The sequence below is a fragment of the Vombatus ursinus genome, unplaced genomic scaffold (assembly GCF_900497805.2).
Source record: "Vombatus ursinus unplaced genomic scaffold, bare-nosed wombat genome assembly UNPS02014832.1, whole genome shotgun sequence".
Classification (NCBI taxonomy): domain Eukaryota; kingdom Metazoa; phylum Chordata; class Mammalia; order Diprotodontia; family Vombatidae; genus Vombatus; species Vombatus ursinus.
Window position 1 is genome coordinate 70,573,337 of NW_020954610.1, and position 12,070 is coordinate 70,585,406.

The window sequence follows — 12,070 nt, forward strand, 5'->3', positions numbered from 1 at the left end:
GATGGATGGATGGATGGATGGATGGATGGATGGATGGATGGATGGATAGGTAAATATATAAATAAATAGGAGTCATTGCAATCTTAGTTACGTGAATATAAGAGGCACAGTATCCAAAACAAGAAAGATGGTAATCCACTGACCTCAGATTTAAATAGAACACACCTGGGCTATCAAACTCAATAGTGCGCCCCACATTTTAGGAAGGATATTGAAAAAATTAGATAGGTCCAGAGGAGGATGACCATGATGAAGAGGGAACAGGACATCATGCAATACCAAAATGGAATGAAGGACATGAGGATGTTTGGCTTAAGGAAGGAAAGACTTAGCAGGGAACATGATAGCTATTTTCAACAAGTAGCAAGTATTTGAAAGGATGCCTTCTGGGAGAAGAATTAGACTTCAACTATCTTACTGGCTGTCTCTTTCTACCTGTCTGTCTGTTTACCAGCTTGTCTCTCCTCCTCTCTTTCTTAATTTCTTTTTTTTTCTTTCCTTCTTTCTTTTTCTTTTCTTCATTCCTTCCTTCTTTCTTTGTATTTAAAAAAAAAAGTTTGTTTACTCCTGAGAATAGAACTAAGAGTAATGGGTAAAGGGGCTAAAAGGGTGAGTTGGGCTCAGCATAAGGAAAAAATTAGCTCTCCAAAGGTGAAGAGAGCCTAGTTCAGGAGGTGTTGGATTCTTCCTCACTAGAGGCTTCAAACTGGGGCTTGATAACAATTTCACAGGGGAAAGGTTTGATAGTCTTTCTAAGAAATGAGTTGAACAAGAAGGTGTCAGACACTAAACGGTTCTCTTTATGTGAACTGGCATGACTCATATTTGATAAATCTCAGTATTCAGGGTCTTCAGATGGGGAATTCAGCAAATATTTTATGGCAATGATCTGAGAATGCTAGCCATTATCTCATCTTCAGGAGAGTCAGCTAACACAGATGATGAAAGGCTGTAGTTTGCCTTTGTCAGATTTTAGCTGATCAGGGCAGCTAGGTGGCACAGCTGGGTCTGGAATCAGGAAGTCCAGAGTTCAAATCTGGCCTCAGATACTACCTAGATGTATGACCCTGGGGAAGTCATTTAACCTTGTTTGCCTCAGTTTCCTTATGTGTAAAATGAGGAGCTAGAGAAGGAAATGACAAACCACTCTAGTATCTCTGCCAAGAAAACCCCAAATGGGGTCGTGAAGAGTCAGACATGACTGAACAACAACAAGCTGATTAGAGCTAGCTGTTCAGATCCCAGATCTGGTCTAGGAGGGAGGTGTCCTTTTAAAGATCAATTGAGTGACAGCCTCAGACCTGGACAAAACCATGCACAATTTTCTCTCTGTAAGAACTAAAGAAATAATTTCAACTTAATCTTGCCAGATCTGCTTTCTCCCTACAAGCTTCTACCCTTGCCTCATATTCTGGCTTACCCTCCAGTCCTGCCCTTTGGCTTTTACCACTTGGACCAATCCTCTTCATACAAAACCTCCAACCCAACTGCCTAATCCCTAATCAGAATTCTCAGAATTATACTGGTTGGCTTGGTTTCTATATTGTCCCAGTACCATTCTAGTGTCTTCCCAACCTGAATTGGGAAATGACTCCCAGATTAGATAGATTTAGAGGATGGTATATAACCTGCCTTGAATAGCTCTCTACTGCCCTCTATTGACCCTGGTTTTTTAAAATTTGGGTTACTACAATGCCTGAGGCTGTAGTTTATTGCTTTTAATGACTTGATTTCAATAGCCTGAGGGGCAAAGGGATTGACTAGCACTAAATGACTAAATTGGAATTTCTCCGGCAACCAGCACTCTTCCAAGTAATGACTTTTCTTTTTAGAAACTAAGTAAAAGGATCAAACTGTGTGTATGAAAACCATCCTCATATTACACTCCATCTACAAAAAGCTTAATTCAGAAACTATATATGTTATTATATTTCTTACAATAAGTGCACTTTGAATCTGACAATGACTGGACAATGAAAGGACAAGATTAAATCACAGAATGCATTGTTAAAATCCTTGACATAGCTTATGTTCCCCTCATCATTCCATTCTACTTATAGACCTTCTCCCCCCCCCCCCCCCCCCCCCCCCCCCCCCCCCGGCTTTCTGGCCTACTTTCTGTCTGGCTGACTTTGGGATTTTATCTCTGAATTATGTAGTTTTTAAAAGTGAATGTTTTTGCTCTGCTAAGGTACTAGATACTCCTATAGTGTAAATCTGCTGAGTCAGGTATTCCCCAAGGTTTAAATCACTCCCCAAGAGTAAATCAGAGTTGTATTAAAGATTGGTCCAGGTGCTTATTAAATAAGAGATTAGGAGGCATGGCCAAAGTGACTAATTACTGAAGGTCCAAGAACAGGGCATAGCTGAGACATTAGATGATTGGAGTCATAGCCACTAAAATGGTACCCTAGTGGCCTAGACTATTTAATGGACTTTCTTAAGCTTACAATCAGAGAGTAACTTAGACTCTGGGGAGAATCTGGCTCAATATTATTTTTCTTACATGGCTAAAAAACCCCTTTTCACACAAAAAGCCTGCCAGTGCACTTAATTCTAAGAGAACATGTTATTTTAGTCTCTAAGATGACTCAACCCTGATCCTCAGTGCTCTGCAGGAATCCAACTAGGAAGGCTGTCTGCAGTCTGTAGCAAAGACCAGTCCATGGCTGGAAGTAGACTGAGAAATAATTCATTTCATACACACCACTAAACAGCTGTCAGTCCGGAATAACTTTTAGTCATTGACTACCAGCAGCCATGTTTGAACTGGTGACCTAAGTGGTGAAAATCTCTATCTCATATAACTAATCCTCTAGACCAGGAATGGTGCTGTCCATAACCAACATTGCCTATTAGTAAGTATGCAGAAACAGGACATCCTGGTCTGGAGAAGTTACAGGAGTAGCAAGGGGGTTGAAAAGTTCAAGAAGTTGGAATGCTGGAATAATGCTTCTCTAAGCACAGGTTTTGAGAACAGCTCCCTGAAGTCTTGTTTACAATATACCATTGGACCATGATATCAATTCTACTTTGGACCCACTGATTTTGAGCACTGAGATCCATTCAACCTGCCAGCTCATGGGATACTCAAATCTGGTCTCCAGCAACACAAGGAAGTAGGTGGCACGATGGTTAGAATGCTGCACTTGTAGTCAGACCAGAGTTCAATTCCTGTCTTAGAAATTTACTTAGCTGTGAGACTTCAGGTAAGTGACTTAACCTTTTTCAATCTCAATTTCCTCATCTGTAAAATGGGGGTAATTATAGCACCTACCTCAGAGGGCTGTTGTGAGTACCAAATGAAATGATGTATCTAAAGCACTTTGCAAACGTTAAAGCACTCTATAAATTCTAACTGCTTTTATTATTAGCCTTGGGTTTCCTGAACAATTAGTAAACCAATGAGTCCAATGGTAGCAGCTGTGGCTCTGTAAGTATGATTACTTGCAAATACCTTAAAAATCTAGACTCACACAATCTCCCTATAGCTTTGTTTGATTGATTAATTCCAACTAGTTTATCACAAAACCATTCATTTACTTTAACAATCCACTGAAGTCTCAGATAAAATGCATTTCATGTTCCCTTCTTGGGCCTTTAATAATTAGCTACATCTACAATGTCTTCTAATCTCTTATTTAATGAGCATCTCCAATTCTTAATAATTTAAAAGGATATCAAGCCAAGTATCAATTAAAGAAAACTGTTCTAGGCAGCATAAACAATGTGTTAAGACGGTAGGAGAGAACACGCACAGAGCCCTACGCTCTCCATCACTGAAGAGCCCTTGAAAAACTATGGGATTATTTAGGAACATTATACTTCACTGTTGTTTGTTTTAGTTAGCCTACAGGCAAATTAAACTCGAAATAAGCATGAAGCATTTTGTACTGTTTCAAAGAGAATCAAATATTGAAATAGCCCCCGACAAAACAAAAAAAAACAAAAAAAAAACTCAGAGAATTGTTTAATTTAAACTATGTCTCCTACTCTGTAGACTTGAAAAACTTCATAAAATAATTAACTAGTTATTGGCAAGGGAGGATCAAATATCCATGTACCAGTTGAGAGGTGATGAAGGCCTGAAACAGGGTGGTTTCTGTGAGTAAAAAGGAGAGAAATATGAAAGATATTGTGGAGGTCGAGGTGACTGGTCTTGGTAACTGATCAAATAGGTGGACGGTGGGGTGGAAGGTTGAGGAGAGAGTGGAGGTTGAATATGAGGTTGCAAATGAATTACTAGAAGGTAGCACATTTAATAGTAATGAAAAAGTTAGAACCTCTATGCAGCGATTGATGTTCTTTATCATCCACTTCTGGATTCTTGCTTGTCACTGGGTTTGGCAGATCCTGTACTCTCTGGGACATTCAACTCCTTCTTTGACTGCTTTTACTCAATTTCTTTCACTAGAATCATAGGTTACCAAAGTGGGTAATATTGCCCCCTAGGGTTTCTGGAATGATAGGGGGCAGTAGTATGTCGGGTACAATTGGGGGACATTGAATAAAAATAAGGGGGTAATGGAAGCATAAGGAAAGAAGGGAAGAAAATTTTGAAAAACAGTTCATACATGTTTCTTCTGTTGTGTAATAGAGTTAAAGTTACATTAAACACACAAAATGCAAATTGAAACCCATCAGTGGTCAAGTCTTAACAAGCAAGTGTTGGCAGGTGAGCGTGTCACACATTGTTGGGAAGTGCAGCATGCATCAGCAGGAATATGTGTGTGTAATGACTTGTTTTTGCTATGGTACTATATGGTTACATGGTGCAATATTGCATCATCAAAATTTCAATGCAGGAAAAAACCCACAAATTTATAATAAATTATTAAATTTAATGTGTATCATTTAAAAAATATTTTACATTTTTTAAATGATGTAAATTTCCAAAAATAAAACATTAAAGGGTTAAAGAAAGTAGATTTCCGGGGTGGGGGTGGCACTGAGTAATTTTTTTTAAAGGGGGTGGTAGGCCGAATAAATTTGGGAGTCTCTGCACTAGATCACAGCATTCTCTCTCTCTCTCTCTCTCTCTTTCCCTCTTTCTCTCTCTTTCTCTTTCACACACACGCACACACACACACACACACTCATATGTCATCATTTCCAATAAGTACAATTTAACATAATTCCAGATCTACATATTCAGTTCTCATCTCTCTCCTGAGACCATGCCTGAATTACCATTTACTTGCTGGTATTCCCACCCATATGTCTCATAAGCATCTCAAACTCAACATACTAAAATGGAACCTTTTTCTTAAACCCATCCTTCTTTCTAATCTGCCTATTTCTGTTGAGAGTTCTACCATTATTACTGTCACCTAACATCACAACATCAGAACTATCTTTGATTCTTCAGTCTCCCTCCCCTACCTGTACCCAACATCCAATCAGTTGCCAGATATTTTACAGCCATAACATCCTTCCTATGCATCTTCCTCTTTTTATTCACATGGTCACTACCTATGATATGACCACAGTTTTCCTGATGGAACGTCGCTTGTTTTCCTAACATAGCTTCCTCTCCCCACATAACTTGATTGACCCCAGTTCCCCTGACGGCAGCTCTTGACCTGGGATTATAAAACGTCCTGGACAGTGTAGTCAGGGCTTCTCAGACTTGGTGAGTGGCTGAGACCATGCAAGTCACTCTGCACTGAGGGGTCCACATTCAGAGATCTGAAGTGCCACTGTGTCTCTGTTGCATATTCTTACTGTGTTAGGGCGGAGGGAACTTCCTCCATTTGATAAACTTTCAGTGACTTTCATTATCTCATTTCTTCCCAACATCAATCCTGAACTAAGAAGGCCCTAAGGTGAGAGCTTTGCCTCTTCTCAGTTGGACCACTGCAACAATTTCCTAATTGTCCTCCCTACTTCCAGTCTTTCTCCTTTCCCATTCATCCTCCACATAGCTGACAAACTTAGAACCCTCATAGACAGGCCTGGCCATGTCACTCCCCTACTCAAAAACCTTCAGTAGCTCCATTTTCCTCTGGGAACAATTACAAACTCTTAAAGACTTTTATAACATAGTTTCAGCAGACTTTTCCAGATTTACTTGTCATAGATCTCTCCTCATACACATTTCAATCAAACTGGCATACTTGTTCCCATATTTGTCCTTCATAGGCAGACAGAAGTTAAATGACTTGCCCAGGGTCACACAGCTAGTGAGGTCAGATTTGAACTCAGGTCTTCCTGATTCCATATCCAACATGCTCTTCACTTCACTACTCATCTGCCATTGTAGGTGCTTAATAAATGCTTGTCAAATTAATGAATGAATCAATGAAGAATGAATGAATAAGATTCCCTTAGAGGTAACCCATGTGCTTTCTAGCTCGTGTGCCCACTGCAAACAACTATGCCAAATCTTGCCATTTTCCAATCACTTTCAGACCTATCATCTAATGTCATCTCAATGCAGCCACATTAATGACATCAGCTTACTCCTGCTTGTTGGCTAAGATAAGTGTTTGGATGTCAGTCTTGATGTCTGTATTTTCATTTGCACCAGTACTGATGTCACTGAGCACAGGTTTAAGAAGGAAAGCAGAGCACTGGAAGTGAAGATGAATTTAAAAAAATATCTTCTTCACTTTGTCTCATGCAACCCCACGTATCCCCTGGGACAAAGGCCTGCAAATCTCTTATTGGTGAATCTGCTCCCATTACTGAAAGCACCTTCCATATCTTTCTTTTGCATCTGCATATCATGCAATCACTTTCAAAAGTGTAATTCAGATAACATACATCCTGAATTCATATTATTCACTGGAAACCAGGCCAGAATACAAATGTCCAATCCTGGCATGGGCTTCTAAACACTCTATTGTTTAGAAAACCATTCACTGTTTGGAGAATTCTAAACGAAACAAATGGCTTTCTGTTCCCTGGTTGAGATTTCTCAGCACAAATTTATTTACATTCTTTGAATACTGGTCTAAATTAAAATAATCATAATGGTATGTGTATTCAGAGAAATTGGAGTGCTTGATAATTTTTTTAAGCTAAATCCTTATAACATTTCTCAGAGGGCAGGTCAGATGGAGTTGTTTAGTAATCTTATTTTAGAGAAGAAAAAAAAACTAGAAGAGAGAAATTAAAGTCATGTCTGTATAATGAAATGAGTCATATACAATAATCATAACTGATATTTATAGCAATTTAAGGTTTGCAAAGTGCTTTACATACATTATCTCATTTGATCCTCATAGCAACCCTAGGAAGGAAATATTACAATCGTTATTATCCTCACTTGACAAATAAGGAAACTGAAGCGTAGAGAAGTTAAATGACTCACCCAAGATCATGCAGCTTATGTCAGAAGCCATATATGAACCTAGATCTCTCTTGACCAGAAGTCCAGTGCCATCTTCACTCTAACATACTGGTTCTCCTATTGAAGTTTCTTGTTATAATGAGATCATTCTAAGATTTCTAGTAATAAGCCTTCTTGGAAAGTGTCCAAGATATAACTGTTTCATAATCAAATAATCAACAAGCATTTATTAAGCAGCTACTACATGCCAGACATTATTTTAGGTACTGGGGATACAAAAAAAAACATGAAATAGTCTTTGCCTTCAAGGACAACCTGCACATGAATAAAATATAATATACTAGTGGTAGTGGTAATTATGGTGATGATTCCCTGCTACAGTGACTGTTTGGTGGGCATAAAGGGATACCTGGACTTTTGAATTTACTTGTGCAGGGAATTCCTGGTGTGGAAACTCTTTCCACCAAAGCAGACCAGCAACTGTTCTAGGTCTTAGAGAGTTGACTACAGGCATTGATTGGTGAAGTGACTTAGCCAGTTACTTGCCAACAGCAGGATTTAAATGTCTTCCGGACTCCAAAGCTAGTCTTCTTTCTACTAAATATTCTGCCTATATCACTATATGGGTCAAAAAACCCTAGATCTAAAGCTGAAAAGAACCTCAAAAGCCAACTAATCCAATATTTCATTTCATAGTTGAGGAAACTGAATCCTAGGAAGTCAAGTGATTTGTTCAAGCTCACACAGACAGTAAGCATCAGAGGCAAAATTTGAATCTGAGTGCTCAGAATTTAGAGCCAGTATTTTTTCCCACCGTGCCACACTGCTTTTGTACTGGTATTAATGAATAACAAAATTTATAGTTCTGACTGTACCACTTGTGACAGCTAGATAGTACTGTGGATAGAGTGCCAGCTGGAGTCAGGAAGACTTTTCTTCTTGAGTTCAAATCCGGCTTCAGACACTTACTAGATGTGTGACCCTAGACAAGCTGCTTAACCCTATTTGCCTCAGTTTCCTCATCTGTAAAATGAGCTGGAGAAGGAAATGGCAAATCATTTATAGTATCTTTGCCAAGAAAACCTCAGATGGGGTCATGAAAAGTTGAACTTGACAAAAAACAACTAAACAACAACTATATACCACTTATAAATTGCGTAATGATAGGAGAATCATTTATGCCCTCTCCAGGCCACAGTTTCCTCATGTGTAAATGAAGGAGTTAGACTAGTAAAATTTACAGTATGGTTAAGTTGGAATTTGTGGGTCACATTAATAATCAATAGTCTAGTAAAACAGATTAATTGTTAAAAGATCAAAAAATATATAGCGGACCTTGATCTAGTCTATGATTTTGTTTTGTTCAGTTGTTTCAGTCATCTCTGAGTCTTTGTGACCCCATTTGGGGTTTTCTTGGCAAAGGTGCCATTTCTATGGCCACAACATAGGAAGATGCATATTCTCACATGTAACAAACTGTCTTCATTAGTGTGAAGACAGCATAATCTGTTTTTGTACCTGACTATAGCTGCAGCCCACTGGCCCATGGTTAATCAGATCTAAGGAAAGCTAGGCAGTGACTGGATTCCAAAGCCTAGGATCCAGAATGCAAGAACTGCAAAGGGGCAGCAGAGAGCTATAACTGGCAATGCTGATGCCCAGGGCAAGCACTAGAATATACAACTACAGCAGTGTTTACCTCAAACAAGAGGTCAGGACAAATTTAGTTGAGAGAAAGACAGGGAAACCTTGGGGAGAGAACTTAGATCTTGGGACATAAAACTTCATTGGAGAAGAGATCTTGGGCTACTGGGTAGCACAGTGGGAAGGAAGATGGTGAAGCCAGGGAGCAGCTCAGCTAGGGTATGGCCACAGAAGGGAATAAGGAGGAGCCATCTGTGGCTTCCATTAATTGCTCTTGTTCATTATTTTGGTCCTTTTTCAAGGGGCATTAACCCTAGAAATCCTAAAAGATCCCATTATAGTAACAGCTTTAATAGAGCTCCACATATATCCTGAACAGAACATGACAGTGATGCTCCCATGGATGTAAGTTTGAAGTTTGAGCCCTTTCTATAAGAAGAAGAAATGAGCTTTTCTGTGAGGTCCTTTTCCCCTTCTATACTGTAGCCAATAATAGTGTGGCTTCAATGACAGATCCATGTGGACAAGGGACTGTTCAACCTTTACCTTGGGCTGGATTCAAATAGTTTTAAAAAAAATGTTTAGCACAGTCAACTTCAGGCACCAACTAGTTAACCAGTTTGGAAAACTCAGTCTCAGTAAAGAACTCCTGTCAAGGCCCCCTTCCTTTTGTCTCTCAGATCTTCCTGTGGATCTATTAAAATGATGAACTTGTTCTTTTGCTGTACATCCCCCCTGCAAACACATCCATATATATCTAGAAAGTGACGTATTCTCTCTCACACAAGTCATTCATTTCTGAGCTTTCATAATTTATTCATCCCGAGATGAACTTCTGTATCTGCCGTTAGTCTTCTGTTGCACTTCAGCAATATATTTACAAGTCTTTAAACCTATATTTTGTAGGTGGGAAAAGATAAATAATTGGGAAGAGGAGCACCACCATAGGGTCTGAGATTGGTAAAAAAAAAATTAGGGGGACTGAACATGGGTAAATCAGGTCAAAAATTCAGAGATTCTATGAATACCTTTAGTGTTTTCTGGAAGTAGTGGGAAAAGGTGTAGTTTTCCTTGTTTGAATCTCTGTATTCCATCCTCTTTTATAGAGATATATGGTAGAAATCTTGAACATTGGATTTGGAATCAGAAGAAATAAGTTAGAATCCCCAGCTTTGCTTTTTACTTCCAGTGCTCTCCATGTTCTGAATTCTTAAAATGTTTGATTTCTTTAATGATAAAAGTATTTACTAATGAGTTCAAAAGAGAACTAAAGACCTTCCCATGCTATTCATTACCCTATTGCCAAATTTTTATTTACTTCTGTTGGTATCATTAGCTTCCCAAACAACTAAGCTGAAAATCTTAGATGAATTTTGATTCTTCCCTCTTTGAATATCTGATCAGTTGCCAAATCTTGTCACTTCTACTTCTATGACATCTCTGACATCCAACCCCTTCTCTCCACTCACTTGGTGATCACAAGTCTCCTTTCTGGGCCCTGTTCTCTTTTATCTCTTTACTCTTGATTTTGGTAATTTACTTGTCTCCAATGAATTCACTTATCTTCATGCCAGTGATCCAGTCCTATATCCATACATTCAGTACTAGTCTCTCTCCTGAGCTTCAGTCCCACAACACCGATTGCCTATTTAGATATTTCAAACTGCATGTCCCAGAAAAATCTCAAACTCAACATGTTCAAAACAGAGTTCATTTGTTTTTCTCCCAAACCCTATGCTCTTTCAAGCTTTTCTATTACTTTCAAGGGTACCACCATTCTCTCAGTTATTCAAGTATGGTTAACAAGGTTCACAACCTTGAAATCATCTCTGAATCCTCACTCACATTCACCCACCCAACATATCCAATCATTTGACAAATCTTGCAGTACCTATCTTTATGTCTCTTGCATAAATCCCCTCTTTCCACTCATGCATCTACCACCCTAGTTTAGGTACACATTCCCACTTTCCTGGATAGCTGTGAAAGCTTAAAGTCCAAGTCTGATTATTCCCTCCTCCTAAACAATACACACACACACACACGCACACACACACACACACACGCACACACACACACACACACACACACACACCCCAAACTTCATTGCCTCCTTATTAGCTCAAGGATTAAATACAAATGGGGCTCAATATCCCAGGTTCCTCATAATCTGGTCCCTTCCTGACTTTCTAGTCTTTTTATACTATTGCTCCTCTGGGTTCCAGGCACACACATCTACTTGGAATTCTGAGCGCACGAATCTCCATGTCCCACCTCTCCCACCACAGCCTTTGTACTTGCTGTCCCTATGCCTAGACCATTCTTTCTCCACCTTTATCTTTTTGAATTCCTGATTTCTTTCAAGACTCAGTTCAAACACTGCCTTCTTCATAAAGCCTTTGTTGCCCTTACCCCAAGCTTCTAGGTCTCCCAAAATTGCTTTCTATTCATTTTGTATGTTATGTATATGCACATATGTGTACATGTTGTCTTTTCCATTAGAATAATTCAATTCAACTAGTACCTCTGGTATCTTGATTTTTTTTCTTTTAGCTCAGCTAACTGGCCACTAACTTCTGCAGCATGCTTCTGCATGATGATATTCTATTCCTGGAGAGAGAGAGAGAGAGAGAGAGAGAGAGAGAGAGAGAGCACTGGATTTTGAGTCAGGAGGCTGTGAGTTTAAATCTGACTTCAGATACTTATTAGCTGTGCAACCTTAGGCAAATCACTTAATCTCTGCCTGCCTCAGTTTCCCCAACTGTAAAATAGCACCTAGCTTTCCAGCATTGTTATTAGGATCAAATGAGAGAATATTTAAAATGTACAGTATCTGCCACATAATCAGTATTTAATAAACACTTATGTCTCCCCCCCGCCCCGCCCTTAATCCAACTAAGATCCAGAAAATATAAGTAATTTGTCTATGGTCACACAGTTTGTTAACACTGGAGCTGAGACTAAAATCTAAATCTCCCTACTCTCAAACCAAAACTTTATTACACCACTTCTGACTTTATACATGCTAAGCCCAATTTCCCAGACTTCTCAACTCCATTGGCTTCCTTTTCTTTTTTCCTTCCTCCTTTCTTTCTTTCTTTCTTTCTTTCTTTCTTTCTTTCTTTCTTTCTT